A 26066-nucleotide genomic window follows, 5' to 3' on the forward strand; every position below is an offset into this window, starting at 1 on the left:
GATGGTAAGGGAGGTGGTGTAGCTCTGTTATTTAAGGATGACATCCGGGCAACAGTAAGGGATGACATCGGTGCTATGGAGGATAAGGTTGAATCCATTTGGGTGGAAATCAGGAACAGTAAGGTGAAAAAGTCACTGATAGGAGTAATCTATAGGCCACCAAATAGTAACATTATGGTGGGGCAGGCAATAAACAAAGAAATAACAGATGCATGTAGAAATGGTACGGCAGTTATCATGGGGGATTTTTTTTTTTTTTTTTTTAAATATATTTTATTGAAAGTTTTTTCTAAACAACATTTTTCCCTCTTACAAAACAAACGGAACGATAACAAAATAGAAATTTTTAACAATACACAAGTAACAAAACCCCATTATCTATTGACCTATATTAAACTAAACTCCAAAGAACCTGCTCAATCTTGCCCCCGTTATGTGTGCTCTATGTAGCACCTTAAATTGAATCAGGCTAAGCCTGGCGCATGAGGAAGAGGAGTTTACCCTGCTTAGGGCATCAGCCCACATACCCTCTTCTAACTCCTCCCCTAATTCTTCTTCCCACTTTCCCTTTAGTTCTCCCACCGACTCCTCCCCCTCTTCCCTCATCTCTCTGTAAATCTCTGACACCTTGCCCTCTCCGACCCACACCCCTGAAAGCACCCTGTCCTGTATCCCCTGTGTCGGGAGCAATGGAAATTCCCTCACCTGTTGTCTAGTAAATGCCCTCACCTGCATATATCTCAAGAAATTTCCCCGGGGTAACTTATACTTTTCCTCCAATGCTCCCAAGCTCGCAAAAGTCCCATCTGTAAATAAATTTCCCACCTTCCTAATTCCCAACTGGTACCAGCTCTGAAATCCTCCATCCATTCTTCCTGGGGCGAACCTATGGTTGTTCCTGATAGGGGACCCCACCAGGGCTCCCCGCACCCCTCTCTGTCGCCTCCACTGTCCCCAGATATTCAATGTTGCCGCCACCACCGGGTTCGTGGTAAACTTTTTAGGTGAGAGCGGTAGCGGTGCCGTCACCAGCGCCTCTAAACTCGTCCCTTTACAGGACTTTCTCTCCAGTCTTTTCCACGCCGCTCCCTCACCCTCCATCATCCATCTACATATCATTGCCACATTGGCGGCCCAATAATAATCTCCCAAGTTCGCCAGTCCTCCTCTATCCCTACTACGCTGAAGGAACCCCCTCCTTACTCTCGGAACTTTCCCTGCCCACACAAAGCTCGTGATGCTCCTATCTATTTTATTAAAAAAGGTCCTGGTGAGTCATGGGAGATTTTAATCTACATGTTGATTGGTTTAACCAGGTCGGTCAAGGCAGCCTTGAGGAGGAGTTTATAGAATGTGTCCGCGATAGTTTCCTAGAACAGTATGTAATGGAACGTACGAGGGAACAAGCGGTCCTAGATCTGGTCCTGTGTAATGAGACAGGATTGATTCAGGATCTCATAGTTAGGGATTCGCTCGGAAGGAGCAATCACAATATGGTGGAATTTAAAATACAGATGGAGGGTGAGAAGGTAAAATCAAGCACTAGTGTTTTGTGCTTAAACAAAGGAGATTGCAATGGGATGAGAGAGGAACTAGCTAAGGTAGACTGGGAGCAAAGACTTTATAGTGAAACAGTTGAGGAACAGTGGAGAACCTTCCAAGTGATTTTTCACAGTGCTCAGCAAGGGTTTATACCAACAAAAAGGAAGGACGGTAAAAAGAGGGAAAATCGACCGTGGATATCTAAGGAAATAAGGGAGAGTATCAAATTGAAGGAAAAAAACATACAAAGTAGCAAAGATCAGTGGGAGACTAGAGGACTGGGAAATCTTTAGGGGGCACCAGAAAGCTACTAAAAAAGCTATACAGAAGAGTAAGATAGATTATGAGAGTAAACTTGCTCAGAATATAAAAACAGATAGTAAAAGTGTCTACAAATACATAAAACAAAAAAGTGGCTAAGGTAAATATTGGTCCTTTAGAGGATGAGAAGGGAGATTTAATAATGGGAGATGAGAAAATGGCTGAGGAACTGAACAGGTTTTTTGGGTCGGTCAGTGGAAGACACAAATAACATGCCAGTGACTGATGGAAATGAGGCTATGACAGGTGAGGACCTTGAGAGGATTGTTATCACCAAGGAGGTAGTGATGGGCAAGCTAATGGGGCTAAAGGTAGACAAGTCTCCTGGACCTGATGGAATGCATCCCAGAGTGCTAAAAGAGATGGCTAGGGAAATTGCAAATGCACTAGTGATAATTTACCAAAATTCACTAGACTCTAGGGTGGGCCCGGCGGATTGGAAATTAGCAAACGTGACACCACTGTTTAAAAAAGGAGGTAGGCAGAAAGCGGGTAATTATAGGCCAGTGAGCTTAACTTCGGTAGTAGGGAAAATGCTGGAATCTATCATCAAGGAAGAAATAGCGAGGCATCTGGATGGAAATTGTCCCATTGGGCAGACGCAGCATGGGTTCATAAAGGGCAGGTCGTTCCGAACTAATTTAGTGGAATTGTTTGAGGACATTAACAGTGCGGTAGATAACGGGGAGCCAATGGATGTGGTATATCTGGATTTCCAGAAAGCCTTTGACAAGGTGCCACACAAAAGGTTGTTGCATAAGATAAAGATGCATGGCATTAAGGGGAAAGTAGTAGCATGGATAGAGGATTGGTTAATTAATAAAAAGCAAAGAGTGGGGATTAATGGGTGTTTCTCTGGTTGGCAATCAGTAGCTAGTGGTGTCCCTCAGGGATCAGTGTTGGGCCCACAACTGTTCACAATTTACATAGATGATTTGGAGTTGGGGACCAAGGGCAATGTGTCCAAGTTTGCAGGCGACACTAAGATAAGTGGTAAAGCAAAAAGTGCAGAGGATACTGGAAGTCTGCAGAGGGATTTGGATAGGCTAAGTGAATGGGCTAGGGTCTGGCAGATGGAATACAATGTTGACAAATGTGAGGTTATCCATTTTGGTAGGAATAACAGCAAAAGGGATTATTATTTAAATGATAAAATATTAAAACATGCTGCTGTGCAGAGAGACCTGGGTGTGCTAGTGCATGAGTCGCAAAAAGTTGGTTTTCAGGTGCAACAGGTGATTAAGAAGGCAAATGGAATTGTGTCCTTCATTGCTAGAGGGATGGAGTTTAAGACTAGGGAGGTTATGCTGCAATTGTATAAGGTTTTAGTGAGGCCACACCTGGAGTATTGTGTTCAGTTTTGGTCTCCTTACTTGAGAAAGGACGTACTGGCACTGGAGGGTGTGCAGAGGAGATTCACTAGGTTAATCCCAGAGCTGAAGATGTTGGATTACGAGGAGAGGTTGAGTGGACTGGGACTGTACTCGTTGGAATTTAGAAGGATGAGGGGGGATCTTATAGAAACATATAAGATTATGAAGGGAATAGATAGGATAGATGCGGGCAGGTTGTTTCCACTGGTGGGTGAAAGCAGAACTAGGGGGCATAGCCTCAAAATAAGGGGAAGTAGATTTAGGACTGAGTTTAGGAGGAACTTCTTCACCCAAAGGATTGTGAATCTATGGAATTCCTTGCCCAGTGAAGCAGTAGAGGCTCCTTCATTAAATGTTTTTAAGATAAAGATAGATAGTTTTTTGAAGAATAAAGGGATTAAGGGGTATGGTGTTCGGGCCGGAAAGTGGAGCTGAGTCCACAAAAGATCAGCCATGATCTCATTGAATGGTGGAGCAGGCTCGATGGGCCAGATGGCCTACTCCTGCTCCTAGTTCTTATGTTCTTATGTAATCCCGGATTTGGCCACGTATCAGTTGATCATGGGAGGAGATTTTAACTGTGCCCTGGAGCCGAGGGTGGATAGATCGAGCCCCAGGTCGATGGGTGGGGTACGAATGGCAAGGGAGCTGGGGGGGTTTATGGATAGGATGGGTATGGTGGATCCATGGCGCTTTAAGAACCCAGGGGGGAGTATTCCTTCTTGTCACACGTCTATAAGGTGTATTTGAGGATTGATTACTTTGTAGTGAGTCGGGAGATTTTGATTGGGGTGGAGGGGGCAGAGTATGCAGGGATAGTTATCTCGGACCATGCACCCCACTGGCTGGATATTCAGTTCGGTACGGGGCGAAAGCAGAGTCCGGGGTGGAGGTTTGACTCGGGGTTGTTGGCGGATGGAGGTTTTTGTGATAAGGTGCGGTTGGCGATTAGGGATTATGTGGGGTTCAATCAGAATGGGGAGGTGTCGGCGGGCATTTTTTGGGGAGCACTGAAGGCAGTGGTCCGGGGAGAAATTATCTAATTTACGGTTCGAGCGAATATGACCCTCTAGTGAGCGAGATAGTGGAGGTGGACAGGGAATATTCGAGGGTGCCCACCGTGGAGGGATTGGCGAGGAGGAAAAAGTTGCTGGGGCAATTTGACAGGCTGACAACAGGGAGGGCGGTAGGGCAACTGCGTAGGGCAAGAGGGGTGCAATACGAGTATGGGGAGAAGGCGAGCCGCATGCTAGCCCACCAGCTGCGGAGGCAGGCTGCACCCAGGGAAATATTGAAGATCCGGACTGGGGCTGGGGATGTGGTGTCAGAGCCAGAGAAGATAAATGAGGCATTTAGAGGGAATTACCAGGGACTTTATGAGCAAGACCCAGGAGGAGAGGAGGGGGACATGGGGTGGTTTCTGGACGAGCTGGAATTTCCCCAGGTGGAGGAAGCAAAGAGGCAGGCATTGGAGGAGCCCCTGGGGCTGAGGGAGGTACTGGATAGTATCAAGGGTATGAAGTCGGGGAAGGCCTCTGGGCCGGATGGGTACCCGCCAGAATTTTATAAGGAATTTGCAGCAGACCTGGCAGCACATCTGTTGGGGGCGTTTAATGAATTGGAGAAGGGGGAGTTGCCGCAGACGACGAAGCAGACAGTAATCACACTAATCCCCAAAAAAGGGAAGGATCTGTTGGAATATGGGTCAGAGACCCATATCACTATTGAACACGGATGTGGAAGTGTTGGCAAAGTTGTTGCCGGGGAGGGTGGAGGATTGTGTCCCGGGGGTGGTTGCAGACGATCAAACAGGCTTCCTGAAGGGCAGGCAGCTCGCGAGTAATATAAGACGGCTGTTGAATGTGGTGAAGAATCCGTCGAGAGCTCCGGTACCGGAGGTGGTGGTGTCCATGGACGCGGAGAAAGCATTTGATCGGGTGGAGTGGCGGTACTTGTTTGAAGTTTTGGGAAGGTTTGGGTTTGGGCCGAGATTTGTGGCATGGGTGCGGTTGCTGTATGTGGCGCCAAGAGCAAGGGTGAGGACGAATGATATGAGCTCACAAAGCTTTGACTTACACAGGGGTACGAGGCAGGGGTGCCCGCTGTCACCGATACAGTTTGCACTGGCCAGAGAGCCATTAACGATGGCTCTCAGGGGGTCGGCAGAGTGACACGGGATAATGAGGGGACAAAGGGAGCATCGGGTGTCGCTCTATGCCGACGACCTCTTGCTGTATGTTTCGGATCCGTTGGAGAGTATGGGAAGGATTATGGGCCTGTTGGGGAGGTTTGGAGGGTTCTCAGGGTACAAGCTGAATGTCGAGTAAAGCGAGGTATTCCCGTTGAATGAGCTGGCACAGCGGGCTAATTTAGGGGGGTTGCCATTTACGGTAGCGAGGGATAGGTTTAGGTACTTCGGGATTCAGGTAGTGAGGGAATGGACGGGGCTCCATAAGTGGAACTTAACGAAGCTGGTGGAGGAGGCCAGGGAGGATCTTAAGAGGTCGGATACACTGCACTTAACGTTGGCGGGGAGGGTCCAAGTGGTGAAAATGAATATTCTGCCGAGGTTCTTGTTTATCTTTCAGGCTCTCCCGAACTTTATACCAAAGACCTTTTTTCGGAAAGTGGACACAATCATCTCTGACTTTGTATGGGCGGGGAAGGTGCTGAGGATGGGGAGGACCCTGCTACAGAGGCAGAGGCAGCAAGTTGGTGTTGCCAAACGTGCTTCAGCATTATTGGGCGACGAGTGTGGCGGTGGTGGGAAGGAGAAGGGGTAGAGTGGGTTAGGATGGAGGAGGAATCTTGTAAGGGGTCTAGTTTGAGGGCTATGGTGACGGCAGCATTGCCAATGGCTCCGGGTAGGTATTCAGGGAGACAAGTGGTGCAGTCCACGGTGAAGATATGGAATCAGCTGAGGAGGCATTTTAGGGTGGAAGGGATGTCGGTGCTAACGCCGCTGTGCGAGAATCATGGGTTTGAGCCGGGGAGATAGTGTATACAGGAGGTGGAGGGAAGTGGGGCTGGTCAAGGTGAGGGATTTGTATTTGGAGGAAGGTTCGCCCGTCTGGAGGAGCTAAGGGAGAGGGTAGAGCTACCGAGGCAGTGAGTTCAGGTATCTACAGGTTAGGGACTTTGCACGAAAGGTCTGGAATGGGTTCCCTAGATTGCCAGGATACACCCTGCTGGAGCGACTGCTGCTTCTGGATGTGGAAGGGGAGGGAAGAATTGGGGATATATATAAGTGGCTGGGAGAGCAGGGAGGCGAGCGGGTGGTGAAGATCAAGGAGAAATGGGAAGTGGAGTTGGGAATAGAGATCAATTGGGGTGTATGGAGTGAGGCACTGCGAAGGGTAAACGGGACCTCCTTTTGTGCAAGGCTGAGCCTGATATAGTTTAAGGTGGTGCACAGGGTACATATGACTCGGGCGAGAATGAGTGGGTTCTTTAAGGGGGTAGCAGATGAGTGTGAGAGGTGTGGGCGGGGGCCAGCGAATCAGGCGCACATGTTTTGGGGTTGTGAAAAATTGGAAAGATTCTAGGCGGGAGTGTTCGCGGTCTTAGCCAGGATAGTGGAGGAGGGAGTGGAGTCGGACCCTTTGGTGGCGATATTTGGGCTTTCAGAGAATCCGGAGCTCATGGAGAGGAGGACGGCCGATGTCTTGGCCTTCGCCTCTCTGATTGCATGCCGACAAATTTTGCTGGCGTGGCAGTCGACATCGCCACCGGGGGTCGCAGCATGGTTGGGTGACCTGTATGACTTCCTGCGGTTAGAGAAGGTAAAGTATGAGTTAAGGGGCTCAGCAGGGGAGTTTGAGAAAAGGTGGGGGATGTTTGTTACCGTGTTTGAGGAGCTGTTCGTCGCAGAGGGGTGGGGGGGGGGGGGGGGGGGGGGGGGGGGAGATGGGGGGGATGAAAGAGGAGAAAACTCTGGACAAACTGTATAGTTGATTGTTGGGAAGAATGTTTCCCGGGGTGTTTATTTCCTGTAACCTACTTTGATACAAGTTTGAATAAAATGCGTTTAAAAAAGAAAAGAAACTTGAAAATTTGGGATTTATTTTTTGGAATAGTGAGGAGCTACAAAAAAAAGATAAAATTATGAACATCTTTGACATGCAGTAAAACGGGGGCGATTCTCCCAGCCAGGCCGGAAATTCGCTGCAACCGCGCCATCCGCGGGCCGCTGGAATTGGCGGGGCCACTGATTCTCCGGCCCGGATAGGCCGAGCGGCCGCTCCGATACGACAGAATCTCGCCGGCGCCGTTCACCCCTGGTCGCTGCCAGCAGGAACTCTGTGGGAACAGTCGGGGGTCGGCCTGTCGGGGAGGAGGAGGAGGGCTCCTTCACTGGAGATGGGGGGGGCCTCCGATGGGGTCTGGCCCGCAATCGGGGCCCACCGATCGGCGGGCCGGCCTCTCCCACCCCCGGGCCTACTTCCTGGTGTAGCCGGCCCCTGAACACTGACCCCATGTTGGTCGGGGCCGCCGCGCAAAAGACATCTCCCACGCATGCGCAGGTTGGTGCGGCCAAACAGCGCATGCGCGGGTTGGCACAGCACCCATTTGGCGCAGCGTAAGGAGGACGGAGCGACGTGAACTTCTCCAGCGCCGTGCGGGCCCCCAAGGGGGCCAGAATCGTACGTAACCGGGCCCGGTTCGTGCCGTCATGAAACGCGACGGCGTTCACGACGGCGCAAACTCTTGGGCCCAATATTGGAGAATCGCCCCCAACATTTCTTTCCGTTAGTCAGTGAATCCGTTTAGAGGAAAAATAAACGTAATAGTCTTAGCAGCAGCACCAAGAAAATGTGTGAGGCTTCCATATAAAGAATTAGTAAATACATTACCATTGAAGTCATTGCAACCCACTTTTGTTAAAAATATTTAGGTAGATAAACACTTGAAGAAAAATAGGTGGCTATAAGAAAAGAGCAGAAAATCAGAACTACAGTAGATAGCTCTGGTGCAAACTTAGCACTGGCACAGGAATCTAAAATGGTCTCCTAACATGCTTAAATTTATTGGATTTAACTACTTATTTTTTTAAAGGATCAACTGCTCACCATATCACTGAACAAGCTAGAAGTACTGTACTTGATTGCTCAGCACACTAAATCAGATTTCAACATTGCTAACACCATGATCTCTATGCTTTAGTGATTAAGGCATGCAATTAGACATTCTGTTTTTATGATGCCTACACAACTTTAGCTTGTCTTTAGAATCAGTGTTCTAAACACCCATTTGCTGCTCCTCACCATCAGATATTTAGCAGCAACATTTGGACATGCGCAGTTGCTTAGAAATTGCAAAACATTTTCAAACCATCTTTGAATGTGCAATTAACTCAAAGGTACTAACAGGACTGGAGGTCTGTGTTGGCCAAATCACAGGAAAAAAGTGCACACAGGTATTTAGTTTTGCTACTACTATCAATGCTTAGTTTGGTAGCACCAGATAAAAACCTTATGAAGGTGGGTTTTGGTGGCTCCAGTTGGAACAAACTGGGATCTTTCTTCCACAAGTTGCCTTCATACACTCACCTTCAGACACAACCTGTCAGTAGGCAAGGATCATAACATGTCCCTCTCACATAGCAGAATTTAGCTCTGAAAGACAGCATTGCAGAGAATTTAACATAAGCTGATACTATTTTATAAATGGTCTTTCTCCAAATGTTTTAAGAGTTAGGGACACCAAAAAAGCAAATGATCAGAATATTGACATTATCAGTGTCAGCAAAGTCATCAACTGGTTGTGTTCCAGGCATCTGGCCAGCTCTTTACGCTCCACCAAGTGGAATGAGGTCTATAATACCCTGGCACTTCACTGGGATTAAAAGACTTACAGTGAAATAGCTCCAGCAGATCACACATTTGGTTTTCAGAATTTCTCACTGAATATATAAATGTACACTAGATAAGTACATAAGAAATAGGAAAAGAATTTGGCCCGTCGAGTCTGCGTAGTGATTCGATCATGGCTGATATGTTTCTCATCCCCATTTTCCTGCCTTCTCCCCATAAACCTGATCCCCTTATTAATCAAGAACCTATCTATCTCGGTCTTAAAGACACTCAGCGACTTGGTCTCCACAGCCTTCTGTGGCAAAGAGTTCCACAGATTCACCACCCTCTAGCTTAAGAAATTCCTCCTCAACTCAGTTTTAAAGGATCGTCCCTTCAGTCTGAGGTCCTCAGATTCTAGTCTCTTCTTCTAATGGAAACATCTTCTTCACGTCCGCTCTATTTAGGCCTCTCAGTATTCTGCAAGTTTTAATGAGCCCCCCCCCCTTCTAAACTCCATTGAATATAGACTCAAGAGTCCTCAACTGCTCTCCATTCCCGAGATCATTCTTATGAACCTCCTCTGGTCCCCCTCCAAGGCCAGCACATCCTTCCTTCGGGCTCAAAACTGCTCACAATATTCCAAATGGCATCTGACCAAAGTCTTATACAGCCTCAGCAGTACATCCCCACTCTTGTGTTCTAACCCTCTCAAAATAAATGCTAAGATTGCATTTGCCATTCTAACTGCCAACTGAACCTGTATGTTAAAATTAAGAGAATCCTGAACGAGGACTCCTAAATCCCTTTGTGCTTCAGGTTTCCAAAGCCTTTCCCCATTTAGAAAATAATCTATGCTTCTACTCTTCCTGCCAAAGTGCATAACCACATACTTACCCACATTACATTACATTTGTTAATTTTTTGCCCACTCCTAGCCTGTCCAAGTCCTTCTGCAGCCTCCCTGCGTCCTCAACACTACTTGTCCCTCTATATGTCTTTGTATCATCTGCAAGCTTAGCAACAGTTCCTTCTCCCAGATAGTTAATGTATATCATGAACAGTTGTGGTCCCAACACTGACCCCTTTGGAACACCACTAGTCACCGGCTGCAATCTTGAAAAAGACCCCTTTATCTCACACTCTGCCTTCTGCCAGTCAGCCAATCCTCTATCCATGCCAGTGCCTTGCCCCTATTGGTTCTTATCTTATTTAGCAGCCTCCTGTAAGTCACCTTGTCCAATAAACCATCTTAAAGACATTCCACAAATTCCTTTTCCCACTACGAACCTTCTTTTCCCAGCCCACCTGCACGTTAAGGTCCCCATGATTATTGTCATATTGCCTTTCTTGTATGCCTTTTGTATCTCCTGATTTATGTTCTGCCCCACATCCTGACTACTGCTAGGGGACCTGTACGTAACTTCCATTAGAGCCTTTGCACCTTTATAATTGCTTAGTTGTATCCACATAGACCTCACACACACACACATAAACACAACTGTAGACTATGAGGGGGAACATGATTGAGATACATAACATTTTGAGAGACACTGATAGAGTAGACAGGAAGAAACTTTTCCCCTTGGTGGAGGGATCAATGACATGGGGGCATAACTTTACGGTCGTGGGCAGGAGGTTTAGAGGGGTTGTGAGGAAAACATTTTCAAGTGAGGGTAGTGGAAGTCTGGCACTCACTGCCTGAACGGGTGGTGGAAGCAGAGACCCTTATAACTTTTAAGAAGTATTTAGATTTGCACTTGCAGTGCCAATGTATACAAACAAGGCTATGGGCCAAGTGCTGGAAAATGGAAAATATTAGAATAGTTAGTGAGTTGTTTTTGACTGATGCAGACGCGATGGGTCAGAGTCTTTTTTGTCTGTATAGGCTTCTATGACTCTATTTGCGTCCACCTGTCACTTCAAATGGTAATGAAGTGATTCCTCCTTTCTTTTGAGAAGCAACATTTTTTTTTTAAACTTAAAGAGAACCCAATTCTTTGTTTTCTAATTAAGGGGCAATTTAGTGTGGCCAATCCACCTAGCCTGCACATCTTTGGGTTGTGGGGATGAGATCCACGCAGACATGGGGAGAATGTACAAACTCCACACCGACAGTGACCCGGGGCTGGGATTGAACCCGAGTCCTTGGCGCCGTGAGGCAGCAATGCCAACCACTGCGCCACCGTGCCGCCCTAAGAAGTAAAATTTTAATTCAACAGTTCCTTCAGTAGATCTTATACTGGAAGACTGCAGTGGTCATCGCCAACATGGACGAAATGAACTGATTGGGGGTGAGGTGGAGAGGTGACAATGCTTTCAAATGTGCAGGAAGAGAATGTTTGCATAGGGAATTTCTCATTAAATTATCTTAATTTCAATAACACTTTACAACAACAATTCTGATTCAATATGATATGGGAAAATTATAGCTGAGCTTGTATGACTGATCAGATTTCTGATGACTCAGGATCTGTTTTCCAAAAACATTATCATTTCAAATTCTCTCGTCCTCCAAGGGTTGATTTCTGCTTTGGCGTTACAGGTACAATCATCAACTAAAGTACTCAACCACAATCTGGCTTTCCTTGAGGCCAGAAAGCAATGTTCGACAATGCTTTAAACTAACAAAAGGTTGGTGGAAATCGGCCTGGGAGGATTCAGGAAATATTAAATATAAAAGCAACAAGAGAAATGTCAATGCTGTAGTGCAGTTTTGCAATTTGGTAAAAAAATCGGCAAAGTGTGTCAAGAAGGAATAAAGAACTTTAAAGATATTATGGAATTAGTGGTTAGGATGGCCTCAGAGAAAAAAAATCCCAAAATAATTAAAGCTAAACGTACGATATTTAAATTCAAGAAATATTAATAACAAAAAAAAAATTAATAACCCAAAGAAAACTTGATGTGCTTGATCAAATAGCTTTTAGAGATGTGGTTGTGGAGTTATCAGGATTAGGAATTAAATATTCTCCCCAACGAGCTTCTGGATTGCACTTGACCTTAGAAAGGATAGTCAAAATGGAAAAGAATGGGGATTGCCCCAATATTAAAGGATGGAATAAAGACAATAGTGAGAAAGGATATTAGCTTGGGCATGGCAAATATTTAAAAAATAAATCACAATTTGTAATGATTATACATTTCCTTAAATTATTTTAAAAAACACAGGAAAGGTATTTCAAATATGGATAAGAAGAAAATCAAAGGTAGTACTAGGTTAAAGGAAAAGGCTTAAAAATGCTGCTAAAAAGTGTTGCAAGAGTTGCCAGGGTTTTAAAATTCAGCAAAGATCACAAAAAAATTAGGATATGCGAGTAACTAGCTGGAGACATAAAAACAAATTGTAAAAGCTTCTATGGTTATGTAAAAAGAGAGTAGCAAGAGTAAATGTGGTTCCCTTAGAGGTACAAACATGAGAAATTATAATGGAGAATGAGGAAATGGCAGAAACATTAAACATATACTTCTTAATCTGTTTTCACGATAGAGGACACAAAAACATTTCAGAAATACAGTCAACTCCCACCTTTTGCAGGAGTTCTGTTCCTGCGAATTCTCACAAAATGTGAAATCACAAATGGCGAACTTGCACATCTGCAGAGCGACTGTATCACTTTTTACATGGGAACGATGTGGGAAAGGTAAGAGTTCAACATTCTAAATTGCAGAGGAGTGACGTTTTAGGGCCTTGAACTATGATTAAGTGTACAACTACATTCACGCGGGTAAACAAATTTGCGATGGAGGGTGTTGTGAATGATTGGAGTTGATTTAGTGGAGAATCAAAGGACTAATTAAAAATAAGGAACTTAACAAAATTAACATCAGCATATAATAGCACTGGAGAAATTAATGGGACTGAAAAGCAAACAACTCCCCTAGACCTAATGGTCTACATCACAGGGTTTTATAGAGTTGGTTACAGGCTTTCAGAATTCCCTAGGTCCTGGAATGGTCTATTTGTATAGAAAAGAGAAAGCATAACCCTGAAATTTTAACAAAAAAGGGGGCGTGGGGGAGAGACTAACATTGGGAGGGGAGAAAATGCTAAAATCTATTATCAGGGTTGTGATAACAAAGCACTTAGAAAATCATAATACGCATGAGCAGAGTCAACATGGATTTATGAAACACAAATAGTGTTTGACAAATCAGGTTTTTTTTAGGTTATAGGTAGCACAGGAGATGAAGGGTTGGGGGTAGGATAGTGGGGACCAGGAGATTTAAGGAGCGATTTAAAAAACTAACGTGAATAAATATATTGAGAGACCATGAGTGGAGAGATGCTCTAAAACAGTGGTTTCTCAACCAGACATCCACAAAAAAGTTTCAAAGGGGCCACGACCGCCTGGGTGCTTCTCCCAACAGCATCAATTGAACTCCCTGATCTTGCTAACTGCTGATAAGCAACCAGAGTTAGCACAGTTACCAGTCATGTGACCCCTCTGACCTCTCATCCCTAAAAGGATTGACCTATTTAGTACAAATTATTTATGCAGATTTTCTGCAATAACATCAATAAAATCTAAGTACGGAGTCAGGATGAACATTGCCGATGCTATGCTCGAAGATACTTCATATTCTAACAGAATTCAGCCACAAATTTTACATTTATTGTTTTTGTTTTCCTTAATGTGTAATTGTATAACTTTTTTTAAATACAGAAAAAATACTTGTACTGTGTTATACCGGTCCATGGAAGTTTTATAAGGGGGAGCCTCAAAACCAAAAACCATGAGAACCCCTGCTGTAAATGTTATATATGGATTATCCCACTGAACAGTTATATAAATAAGGTTTGTTCACAGACAACTTTCCTTATTTATTTCTATGCCAATAAATTACTGATTAAGTGCTTCTCTCACCACCCCCCCAGAAGCCTGATTTGTTGAATTGTACTGAGCTGATTAATCTATTCTAAATTATCCAATGTTTTTTTGCGCGGGTCTGTTATATTAATCATTTTTTGCTCATAATTGCACAACAAACACCTTTAATGCTTTAATAGGCTTACTCCAAAGGAAAGGTACGTTTTCAAAAAATTGAATTCCTAGTGTCATGAACTATCCAAGTACTATAGCATGTTGTAAGTTAGGTTGTTCGGAAAGATTTTTTTTTTTAATAAACATTTTATTGAGGTATATTTGGTATAGTAACTGATGTATTGGGTAGGCTGGGTCGATGTGAACTGCACTTGATGTGTAGCGAGAGACAGACCTCCCTCTACTTGATAAGATACAACACGATTTTATTTAACATCTAAACTATTATACATGTTTAACTGTGGGTTGACTGGAGACCTGATACTAGCCTAACCAGACTTACTAGCTACCACATGGTGTTTGCACTGGCCAGCTCACTAACTCTGACTGTCTCAGAGGCTGGGTCCTGAGAGAGAGTGGGAAAACTTGTGCCCTCTGGCTTTATAGTGGTCGTGTCCTGTCTGGTGATTGGCTGCTCTGTTCTGTGTGCTTACTGGTCATCCTGTGTGTCAATCGCTGCCTGTCTGCACCCCATTATATACACAGGTGTATATTGTGACATCTCCCCTCCTTTTTTTTTTGTTTTGTATTGTGTATGTTGAAATAATAAATATTAAGATGCATGTGCGTGTGGATGTGTCTATGTGCGTGACTACATATAGAATGTGCTAAAATGTGACCTTATGTACACAGGAAGGTGTCGCTAGTGCAGATACAGGGCAGATGAAACGGCAAAAAATGATATTTACAGAGGTCAAAATGATAAGGTAACACAGTTGTGCAAAAGTTCAGTCTATACGTTTAGTCTTGGTGGCGGGTGACGAATTCTGGTTGACCGCATCAAGGGTGGATCAGGGGCCGCCTGCACTTGGATAGGCGGGACCGCCGCCAATGCCGTTGTCGCAGAGGTCGGCAGGATTGCTGGTAGATCGGTGGCCTCGTGGTAGGGCACGTCCGGAGGAAGCATTGTGTGAGACGGGACATCATGGTTAGGTGGCGGGCGTGGAACTCTGTGCAGCACCCGTCTGTTGCGTCGTAGGAAGGAGCCATCAGCCATGCGGACGAGGAACGATCTCGGGGCCACTTGCTTGACCACCACAGCTGTAGTGGACCAGCCGCCGTCAGGCAACTGCACATGAACACGATCAGTTGGGACCAGCTCGGGAAGATCCCTGGCATGAGTGTCGTATGCTGATTTCTGTTGGGCCCGAGACTGCTGCATCTTTTGCATGACCGTGAGGTGGTCAAGGTCTGGAACATGGATGGCTGGAACCGTGGTTCGCAGAGTGCGGTTCATGAGCATCTGCGCGGGGGACAACCCAGTGGACAGCGGGGATGCTCTGTATGCCAGCAGCGCCAGGTTGAAGTCGGAGCCTGAGTCTGCAGCCTTGCATAGTAATCTCTTGACGATATGGACCCCTTTTTCGGCCTTCCCGTTTGACTGTGGTTAGTGGGGGCTGGAGGTTACGTGACAAAAGTTGTATAGGTGGGCAAAATCAGACCATTCCTGGCTGTAAAAACAGGGACCGTTGTCACTCATCACCGTGAACCGTATCACATACCTGGCAAACGTTTCTTTGCGTGCTTTAATCACGTGAGGTCGGACAGTTTCACCACTTCTGGGTAATTGAAGTAGTAGTTGACCAGGAGGACATAGTCACGCCCCTTGGCGTGGAAAAGGTCGACACCGACTTTGGACCATGGGGAGGTCACTATCTCATGTTGCTGCAGAGTTTCTTTGGGTTGAGCTGGCTGAAATTTCTGACATGTGGGGCAGTTGAGGACCGTGTTGGCAATGTCATGGCTGATGCCCGGCCAATAGACTGCCTCTCGAGCTCTGCGTCGACATTTCTCGACCCCCAGGTGACCCTCATGGAGTTGGCCGAGCACCATAGCTCGTATGCGCTGCGGAATCACAACCCTATCGAGCTTCATGAGGATGCCGTCCACCACCGTCAGGTCGTCCTTGACGTTGTAAAACTGGGGACACTGTCCCTTCTGCCAGCCATTCGTGAGGTGCTGCATCACACGCTGTAACAGAGGATCCTTGGCCGTTTCCTCACAAATTTAGATGACCCTCTCATCAGTGGCCGGAAGGTTGGAGGCACACAATTGCACCTGCACATCGATTTGGCAGACAAAGTCAGTTTGTTCACACGGTGTGGTGATAGACCTGGAAAGGGCATCTGCAACACTGAGTTCTTTACCTGGTGTGTAGACAAGTTCAAGTCATAGCGGCGTAGCTTGAGAAGGAGTCGTTGTAACCGAGGCGTCATGTCATTCAAATCCTTCTGGATTATGTGGACTAATGGCCTGTGGTCCGTCTCAACCATGAATTTTGGGAGGCCACACACACAGTTGTGAAATTTGTTGATTTCCGTTAGGAGGCCCAGGCATTCCTTCTCAATCTGAGCGTACCGTTGGTCAGTGGGCGTCATGGCTCTGGAGGCATACGCAACTGGGGCCCATGAGGAGGAGTCATCCCATGGGAGGAGCACCGCCCCAATACCATCCTGGCTCGTGCCAGTGTATATTTTGGTCTCTTTGGTCAGGTCGAGGAATGCCAGAACCAGGGCTGTGGTGAGTTTTGCCCTCAGCTCACGCCATTCGTTCTCATGAGCGGGCAGCCACTGGAATTCCGTCGACTTTTTGTCGACATGGTGGAGGGCTGTGGTGTGTGCCGCCATGTTGGGAATGAACTTCCCGAGGAAGTTGACCATCCCTAGAAAGCGGAGGACCGCCTTCTTGTCCTCTGGGGTCTTCATGGCGTTGAGCGCCGAGACCTTGTCAGCATCTGACCTCACGCCTTTCTGCGAGATGTGGTCACCAAGGAATTTAATTTCTGATTGACTGAATGAGCACTTGGCTCTGTTGAGTCGGAGGCCATGCTCATGGATTCTGTGGAATACCTGCTTGAGGCGATCAATGTGTTCTTGAGGAGTTGTGGACCAGATTATGACATCGTCAACATACACGCGCACCCCCTTGATACCCTCCATCATCTGTTCCATGATGCGGTGAAATACCTCTGAGGCAGAGATGATGCCAAAAGGCATCCGGTTGTAGCAGAATGTGCACAGCTTGCGACTGGATGCATCCAGCTGTATTTGCCAGAACCCCTTGGAGGCGTCCAGCTTCGTAAAGAGTTTGGCATGAGCCATCTCGCTGGTCAACTCTTCTCGTTTTGGTATCGGGTAATGTTCCCTCATGATGTTGCGGTTTAAATCCTTGGGGTCGATGCAGATTCGAAGCTCCCCTGACGGCTTCTTGACGCAGACCCAGTCCGTGGGTTCTGTGATCTTTGTGGGCTGGTTTAGCACACTGGGCTAAATAGCTGGCTTTTAAAGCAGACCAAGGCAGGCCAGCAGCACGGTTCAATTCCCGTACCAGCCTCCCCGAACAGGCGCCGGAATGTGGCGACTAGGGGCTTGTCACAGTAACTTCATTGAAGCCTACTTGTGACAATAAGCGATTTTCATTTTTCATTTCATTTTCATATGATGCCCTGGTCCTGGAGGTCCTGTAACTGCTGCTTGAGGCGGTCCTTGTGTGGAGCTGGCACCCAACGTGGTGCGTGGATCACAGGGGTGGCGTTTGGTTTGAGCAGGGTTTTGTATCGGTAAGGGACTGTGCCCATTCCGTCGAACACGCTGTGGTACTGCATGACGATGTCATCAATTTCAGCCTGGAAGTTCTCATCAGGTGAGGCCGTCGCCTGTGAGGATGACATGGTGTGGACTCGCTGAACCAAGATCAGGAGTTTGCAGGCCCGAGCACCGAGCAGGGATGCTCTGTCAGGTCCCACGATCGCAAATCGGAGTGTTGCTTTAAATGACTTATTGGAAACTCCGAGTTGGCATGAGCCACTGGCAGCTATGGCATTGCAGTAAAGGAGCTGGCAGGCCGGTGGAAGAATGCTTGGTCTGACGCGGATGGTGTCGAGATCGGATTTGGAGATGAGGTTTGCCAATGCGCCGGTGCCCAGTTTGAACCGGATGCGAGCCTTGTTGACTATGAGGACAGCACACCACTTGTCGTCGGAATCCACGCTGAGGATCGGGAGGTGCTTCGCTGTCTTGGAGAAAGGCAGCACATGCTTCGTAATGATGCCCACCCGGTATGGAGATTTGAGCCATGCAGCATCAGGATCTGTTGGGCCGTCGGGATCGGAGTCTGGCATGGCGTGCTGTATTGAACGGATGCTTCCGCGCCGCGGCTGGGATCGCTGGATGCTGGGCAGTGGAGCAGATCTGCAAAGGACTGCGTAGTGGCCAAGCTTGCGACACTGTAGACACCGTCGTGATTTTGCCGGACATTGCCGCTTTAAATGTGTGGAGCCACAATTCAGACACGTCATGACGCCAACGTCAGCGCGTTCCGTGCGCCATCGCGCATGCGCAGTGCGGTCGAACGACGTACGCACCTGCGCAGTCTGGTCGTCGGTCTCGCCGTCCCCTCGGTCGTGGCGTGCATGCGCAGGGGCCCGGGAAAAGAGCGCGGAATCGCCACTCTCGTCGGCATTTGTGCGATGGCCTACAGCCGTTCCACCTCGTGGGAGGTTAGCTTTGCCGTTTCTGCCGCCCTGATGTGGGAGTACCGATTGTTAGCATGTTCGTGGAGAATGCACGTTTCGATGGCGAGGGTGAGCTGCTTGACTTTCAGGAGCTGCTGGCGAAGGGAATCGGAGTGGACCCCGAAAACGATCTGATCTCGGATCATGGAATCAGTGATCGAGTCATAGTTACATGACTGCACGAGGATGTGGAGATGGGTCAGAAAGGATTGAAAAGGTTCATCCTTACCCTGAAGCCTCTGCTGGAAAACGTACCATTCAGCTCTCATTCACCTCAATGTTGCAGTGGCTGTCGAACTTCAGTAGGACTGTTTTAAATTTCGTCTTGTCTTCGCCTTTAGCGAATGTAAGGGAGTTGTAGATGTGGATGGCATGGTCCCCGGCTATGGAGAGGAATAGTGCGATCTTCCTGGCGTCCGATGCGGCCTCGAGGTCGGTGGCTTCTCGATAGAGTTGGAAATTTTGTTTTGAAGATCTTCCAATTTGCACCGAGGTTACCGGCAATGCGGAGCTGCGGAGGAGGGCGGACATTTTCCATGTCACCGGATGGCTGATGGGTCAGAAAGGATTGAAAAGGTTCATCCTTACCCTGAAGCCTCTGCTGGCTGTTTGCTGGTCAACACTGATTCACTCAAGATAGGTCCGTCTGTTTGCTGGTCAACGCTGATTCACTCAAGGTAGGTCCATCAATTTTCAGCATCACTCACTGTTACCATGATGTGTTGGGTAGGCTGGGTCGATGTGGACTGCACTTGATGCAGTGTAGCGAGAGTCAGACCTCCAACGCTTGATAAGATGCAATACAATTTTATTTAACATCTAAACTATTGTACATGTTCAACTGTGGGTTGACACTATGCTGACTTGACTGGAGACCTAATACTAGCCTAACCAGACATACTAGCTACCACATGGTGTTTGCACTGGCCAGCTCACTAACTCTGACTGTCTCAGAGGCTGGGTTCCGAGAGAGAGTGGGAAACTGGTGCCCTCTGGCTTTATAGTGGTCGTGTTCTGTCTAGTGATTGGCTGCACTGTGCTGTGTGCTTACTGGTCATCCTGTGAGTCAATCACTGCCTGTCTGCACTCCATTATATATATATATATATATATATATATATAGATGTATATTATGACAGTAACAACAACAAAATAAACAATATACATGAAACTATAAACATAGTGCAAAAGCCATTTACCTCTCATACAGGTCCCTCCATTATTGACCCCCTACTCTAATCTAAACTCGGTTGTTTGGAAAGATTGATAAATTATTTTTCCCCAATGTACCACAGGAACTCACTTCGACACTTGCAATGGTCCTTTAAAGGAGAAAACTGGCTTGGAGAGGGGGTAACGTCCCCTAATCTTAGATGCTTAATATCCCCCAACAATGAGTGCAAAACAAACCCTGTAATCCCAATTAAACGTCTCAGCTCATTCATTGCATTAGAACAGAAGTGCTTAACCGTCCTAACAATGTGATTGATCTGCTTACATTACTATCTTTATTAACACCACCACATTCCCTCACTTCTAAACATTTATTATGTTCCAACTTACTCATAAGCCTACATTGACGGGGCTGCTAAGAGCAAAAATTGTACAGAAATGTGCATTCTACTCACCCCACCCACTTGTAAAATATCAGCTCTGATGGGGAGACAGGTAAGCAATTTCATTTTAGTGCTGCATATTTTACATCCTACTTGGTAGATTGTTCATGGAAGAATTACAACACTAATTGATTCTAACAATTGCCAAATTAAGGGTATATAATTCCTTCAAGATAACTAACTGAAATAAAAACCGAAAATGTTGGGAAAAACACAGCAGGTCTGGCAGCATCTGTGGGTTTGCATCCACAGCTACCTCGACTGCACCTCCTCACACCCTTCTTCCATTCTCCCAGTTTTTCCATCTCTGTCGCACATGTTTTGATGCTACCTTTCACAATGGCACTTCTGACAGGTCTTTTTTTTCCTTAACCAAGGTTTCTCCCTCATTGTAGTTAACAGGATCCTCAGGTGTGTCCGACCCATTTCCTGCACTTCTGCCCTTACCCCTTCCCCTCTCTCCCAGAACCACAAATGGATTCCCCCTAGTCCTCACTTTCCACCTCACCGGGTTCCATATCGAAAAGACCATCCTCTGCCATTTCCTCCAACTCCAGCACGATCACCCAACACATGTTCTCCTCACTTCCCATCAGTATTCCGAAAGGATCATTCCCTCCATGACACCATACTCCACTCCTCTATCACCCCCAATACCTTATCCCCTTCCCATGGCACCTTTCCTTGTAATCACAGGAGGTGTAACACCTACCCTTTTACCTCCTCAATTACCAAGGCCCCAAACTCTCATTTCAAATAAAGCAGCAATTTACTTGTACTTCTTTCAATTTAAGCTACTGTATTTGCTGCTCACAGTGCAGTCTCTTCACAACTGGGAGACTAAACGCAGACTGTGAGAACATTTTGCAGAACACCTTCATTCGGTCCACAAGCATGACCTCCAACCTTACTGTCACTTGCTATTTCAATTTTCCATCTTGTTCTCATGCTCACATTTCTATCCTTGGCCTGCTACAATGTTACAGTGAAGCCCAGCACAAGCTGAAGACACAGTGGATGGTATTCTCCCCCCCCCCCCCACGCCGGGTGGAGAATCGCCGGGGCGCTGTGCGAGTCATGCCACACCGTCCCGACACCCACACGCGATTCTCTCCCCCCTCCCCCCCCCCCCAAAATCAGCGCCGCGAGAATTGTGCCGGGCCGCTTGGAGAATCTCCGCAAACGGCGAGTGCCGATTCTCCGACCCAGATGGGCCGAGCAGCCGGCGAAAAAAATGACAGTCCCACCGGTGCCGTTCACCCCTCGTCGCTGCCGGTGGGAACTGTGCGGGAACCCTGGGGGGGGGGGGGGGCGGTCTGTGAGGGGTGGGTTCCTTCACCGGGGGGGGGGGCCTCCGGTGGGGACTGGCCCGCGATCGGGGCCCACCGATCAGCGGGGCGGCCAGTCCCCCCCTCCCGCCCGGGCCTACCTCCTTCCGCGGCCGGTCCCAGAACCCTGGCGCCATGTTGGTGAGGGGCCGGCGCGCGTAGGAAGTTCCCCGCGCATGCGCAGGATGGCTCGGCCCAACTGCGCAGGTGCAGGAATGAGCTGTCCCAACTGCGCATGCGCAGGAATGAGCTGCCCCAACTGCGCATGCGCAGGAATGAGCTGCCCCAACTGCGCATGCGCAGGTTGGCGCGGCGCCCAATGAGCGGTGTGAACCGCTCCAGTGCCGTGCTGGCCCCCTGTGGGAGCCAGAATAGGTCGTGCCCGGGCCCTTATGCGCCATCTTGAAATGCGACAGCGTTCACGACGGCGCGGGCACTTAGTCCCAGGAGCGGAGAATCCCGCCCAAAACTCATCTTCCAATTCGGCACTTTAGAGCAATCTGGACTACTTTTGAGTTAACAACTTCAGACCATGAACTCTGACCAATATTTTCATTCCCTACCTCCTACCCCATCCCTCCCATGTGCCAGTCTGCATCACATTCTCATTTTTGTCTTTCAGACAGTATTGACCCTTTTTCTGCTATCTTGCCTTCAGACTGTGCTGGCCTTTATTCCCCCAATTTCACCTGCTTTATTCTTCAATGCCATCATTACCACTCCCAATGTTTCTGTTCCATGACACCTTTGTCATTTAATCTTTCCTGATCTCCAACCGATCCTGACCTTCTATTTTGCTCCATCTGACCCTCGTTTTTTACAACAGCATAAAACCCATTACATTTGTACCTCTCTCTCCCCAGTTCTGAAGAAGAGTCACATTAGACTCAAAACTTTTCTCTCTCCACAGATGCTGCCACACCTGCTGATTTTAACCAGCATTTCTGTTTAAATTTTAGATTTCCAGCATCCGCAGTATTTTGCTTTTAACCAAATGGACGATTTCAATTATATTCTCGAACACAAGTTCAAGAGACCGTCATTGCTTGAACCATTTTCATTCCTTACATCCAAAAATGGACACAAAACAAAGCTACAAATTCCCTTAACGAAAATCAGAAAAGCAGCTAAAATATCAACATATATCTTGAAACCACATTTCGAGAAAATAAGCACATATATAAAGGGAAAACACAGTAACTTTTTGATGTGACAACCGGTATGTGTAAAAGACTTCAACAGTTTGGGCTAGATTACAAAACAGCTGCTGCTCAGACAGGAAGCTGAAATTACATTGAGCTTGTTCCATGGAAACTAGCTTCTGCTGGCTGATTAATAGAACAATACTAGTGCTGAAGCCATCAGCACCTACTCACAGATTTGACAGCGGACTTTTTAGTAGACCACTGAACACTCTTGTGAACTTACCCAACTTTAATACAAATATTTAGAGCCGAGATTTTTCCCCACCCACTTCCAATTTCAAACTTTTCAGAGGCAGCTCTGCACACACACGTATTCAATCAGGCATGTCGAGAGTTCTCCACTAAACAAGACAGTTCAAGTTCCAGGCAGGAAGGAACTGAGCAATGTGAACAAGGTCTTGCTTGATTAAACTCAAACTACAGCCAACAGTGTATTTAGCTGCCATTTAAATGCACCCCAAGTAAAACACCTTGATTAGCTTGCATCATAAGAAAGGACAAAAATGAATTCTACAATCCAGATCTACACACTGTCTGCCTCTATACAATGAGCACAGTGAAAGAGCCTGCCTTGATAATGTAAAGCAAATGAGTCACTCCTGTATATTTGTCCCCTCAGGGGTTCCATTAAGAAGATTTAAGAGACTGCAGAGAACATGGAAGGCACAGTATTACTTTATCAATTCAGGGAGTCTGATCAACTCGACATTGGCATTGCAGAGTGAAATTTGAACCAAGGAATGAAAAAGGCGGAAGGAGAACCAACATTAGTTTTACAGTGTTGTAGCGAGCCTTTGAAGAGAAGCAGAGTGAAGTACACACAGCAAGACCAGATCCCCTGTGTGAATGTTAAAAGGAATTACGCACAAATGTTGCTTTGCTAAAACTGGATACATTGCCCAGCAGAATATAAAAGAGCTTTCAGTTGGAGCTCACTGACGCTTACAGGCTGAGGAGCCAAACCTAAACCCAGCTGCCATCAGGATGAAGAAAGAGGATCCTTCCCATAGGTCTCCTTCATTAAGTCGGTGTGTAGCATTAGTGCAGCTCTTTCAATGATTCCATGTATTTTACCATTTTATCCAAAAAAAGGGAACAGCTGAAAATCCTCATACTGTTGAGATTTACATGAAAACAGCAATGAAAACATTAAGTTTGATCATAAATTGTGAATGAAAAATGCACACTATTTGACGAGGCAAATGTAAAAATTATACAAGATCATGGAATGATAGAGAATTTTCAGCACTGCAGGTGTCTTCAGGAGTGAGCCAAAACTGGTGAAAACGGTAAACAAAAATTAAAAACTTCCACTGACATGCAATTTAAAAAAAAATAAACATGAAGATTTGCATTGTTGAGACAGCATGTAAACCTAGCTGTACTTGGCCTGGTCTAACTTCATGCAGTCAATGGATAATGGATTTCACTCAAAATGAAGAAGAATTGGGGAGAAGAGTACGGAAACTAAAATAAAGGAGAAATCTTACATTGTAATTACTGTTAAGATCCAAGACCAGAGCCCAATATTTGCTGGGATACTGGACAAGAACCCCAAACACTTGTTTTAATTTTTAAGCTATGAGGAAAGCATAAACTATGAGGAAAGCATACTGTGTTCCAGGAGTGATTCCACTGACCAATAGGTATCTTTTATATTAAACCAAACATTACTCTTAACACAGGATTAAACTTTATCACAGAAAATAGCTTTTCAATTAACAGTTATGCAATTCTCAAAATAAAAGGAGACCCTTTTTACTACTAATATATACTTGGTCTATCTCCAATTAAGCAAAGCGACTCACAGGTCAAAAAACACTTATAAATAAAGTTAGCATCCACAGGGTTGCTGTATCAATTTCTTGGAACAACTACTTGAAGTGAGAGAGAGAGCCATTCAGGAAACAGCCTGCAGATGCTTTTGTCTGTGTCAGACTACTGTTTAACCTGACAGTCTTTGGGAAAAGCTACTGCTCAGCTTAAAACTCACGAGCAAAACTATGAAAATTGCCTGCTACAGACCTGGCATCCCTCCGATTAATGACACCATCTTTATCCCACTCAGATCATCTGATTTGCTTACCTAAGTCTAAACACAATTTTTCAAAATATTTACTCTCCAGGGAATCTCCAGCAATCATAACAACATTCCATTAGACTTGTATAGGTAAACAATTACATGGTTGGAATGAATGATGATCTCACTTTTGCGACATCTTAATTGCACCTTTTACAGACACAGTCTGCCTCTATGTTAAACCAGGATTTTTTTTAATGTTACTGCATCAGACATATACACACACCTTAACCCAGGCTTTTAATAACATTATATAATGCAATCTATATTAAAATGGCCTATATTCATCACAATACACTCAATTTAAATAAGATTTCCCCTTTTCATTTTCTGATAATGCATAAAGTGGAAAAACAAATATCAACAAGCTATTCATTCACATCACAGCCTAAACTGATTCTGTCCAAATCTACTGGAAACAGAGAAGCAGGTGGTGAGTGGTATCTTGGCTCACTTTTCCCTTTCAAGTTCAAGACTAGCTTGATCCAAAATAATAGCACCCGTTACCACTGCTCTGACCAAGTTCAACTATTTTCCTGGTTTGGCTAAATGTACAAACCTGTTGAATACTCAGAGGAGCTTATGAAATGTGTTTAATTAAAATAATCTTCGACTTCTTACTGAGCCCGTGGCAATACACACCTGTTAGGGCAAGGATTACTTCAAAGTCTTGTAACTGGCTCTCACCACTTGCATTTCTTCAAAACTACCTGTCAGACAGAGAGCAAAGGTCTACTGATACAATGGCTCTAAAGAAGTTATTGAGATGTTCTTCACATGGAAGAATGGTCCATTCAGAAGTGATGCCTGCAAAGTGAAATATATTAATCACCTGGGCTATAACACAATAGTCAAGGTCTATCCAGACCTGAGCTAATCAGTTACCTTCTGTGGAATACTCGTCTTTAAGGGAGAGGTCATCTGTTCCCGAATCACTATTTTTAAAACGTCCTTTATTACAACACCCTGGTTGATTTTGACCAGTCTGAAAAAGTCTACAAATAGACAAGTAACGCCAATTCTCTCCCTGCTGTAATGTACAGAGCCCTATCTTTGTTACAAAATGAAATCTATCAAAGAGATAGAGAATTTCAATCAGAACAAACGTCAAGTGCAATTCATCGACTTTTGGGAAAGACGGATTAGTGTTTAAAATAAATGATGTTCAGAAATTACAGTCTACATCAGCTTCAACCCCACTGGAATTTCAAGACCACTGAAAATAAAACTGTCTCATCCATGAAGACCAGC

General features: G+C 46.0%; 1 protein-coding gene across 21 annotated transcripts in view; it reads right to left on the reverse strand.

Moving 5' to 3' along the window:
- The window catches only part of fam49bb (family with sequence similarity 49 member Bb), a 275748-nt gene that overhangs the window by 127086 nt on the left and 122596 nt on the right, over window positions 1-26066 (reverse strand). For 2 of the 21 annotated variants that reach the window (XM_072467057.1, XM_072467044.1), the window contains exon 1: window positions 8786-8851. The exons of the other annotated variants lie outside the window; for them this stretch is intronic. The gene's annotated coding sequence lies outside the window, so the exon portion shown is untranslated. Of the gene's footprint in view, window positions 1-8785; window positions 8852-26066 lie in introns of those variants that run through there. 21 annotated transcript variants of the gene reach the window in all.

The sequence above is a fragment of the Scyliorhinus torazame genome, chromosome 11, assembly GCF_047496885.1.
Source record: "Scyliorhinus torazame isolate Kashiwa2021f chromosome 11, sScyTor2.1, whole genome shotgun sequence".
Classification (NCBI taxonomy): domain Eukaryota; kingdom Metazoa; phylum Chordata; class Chondrichthyes; order Carcharhiniformes; family Scyliorhinidae; genus Scyliorhinus; species Scyliorhinus torazame.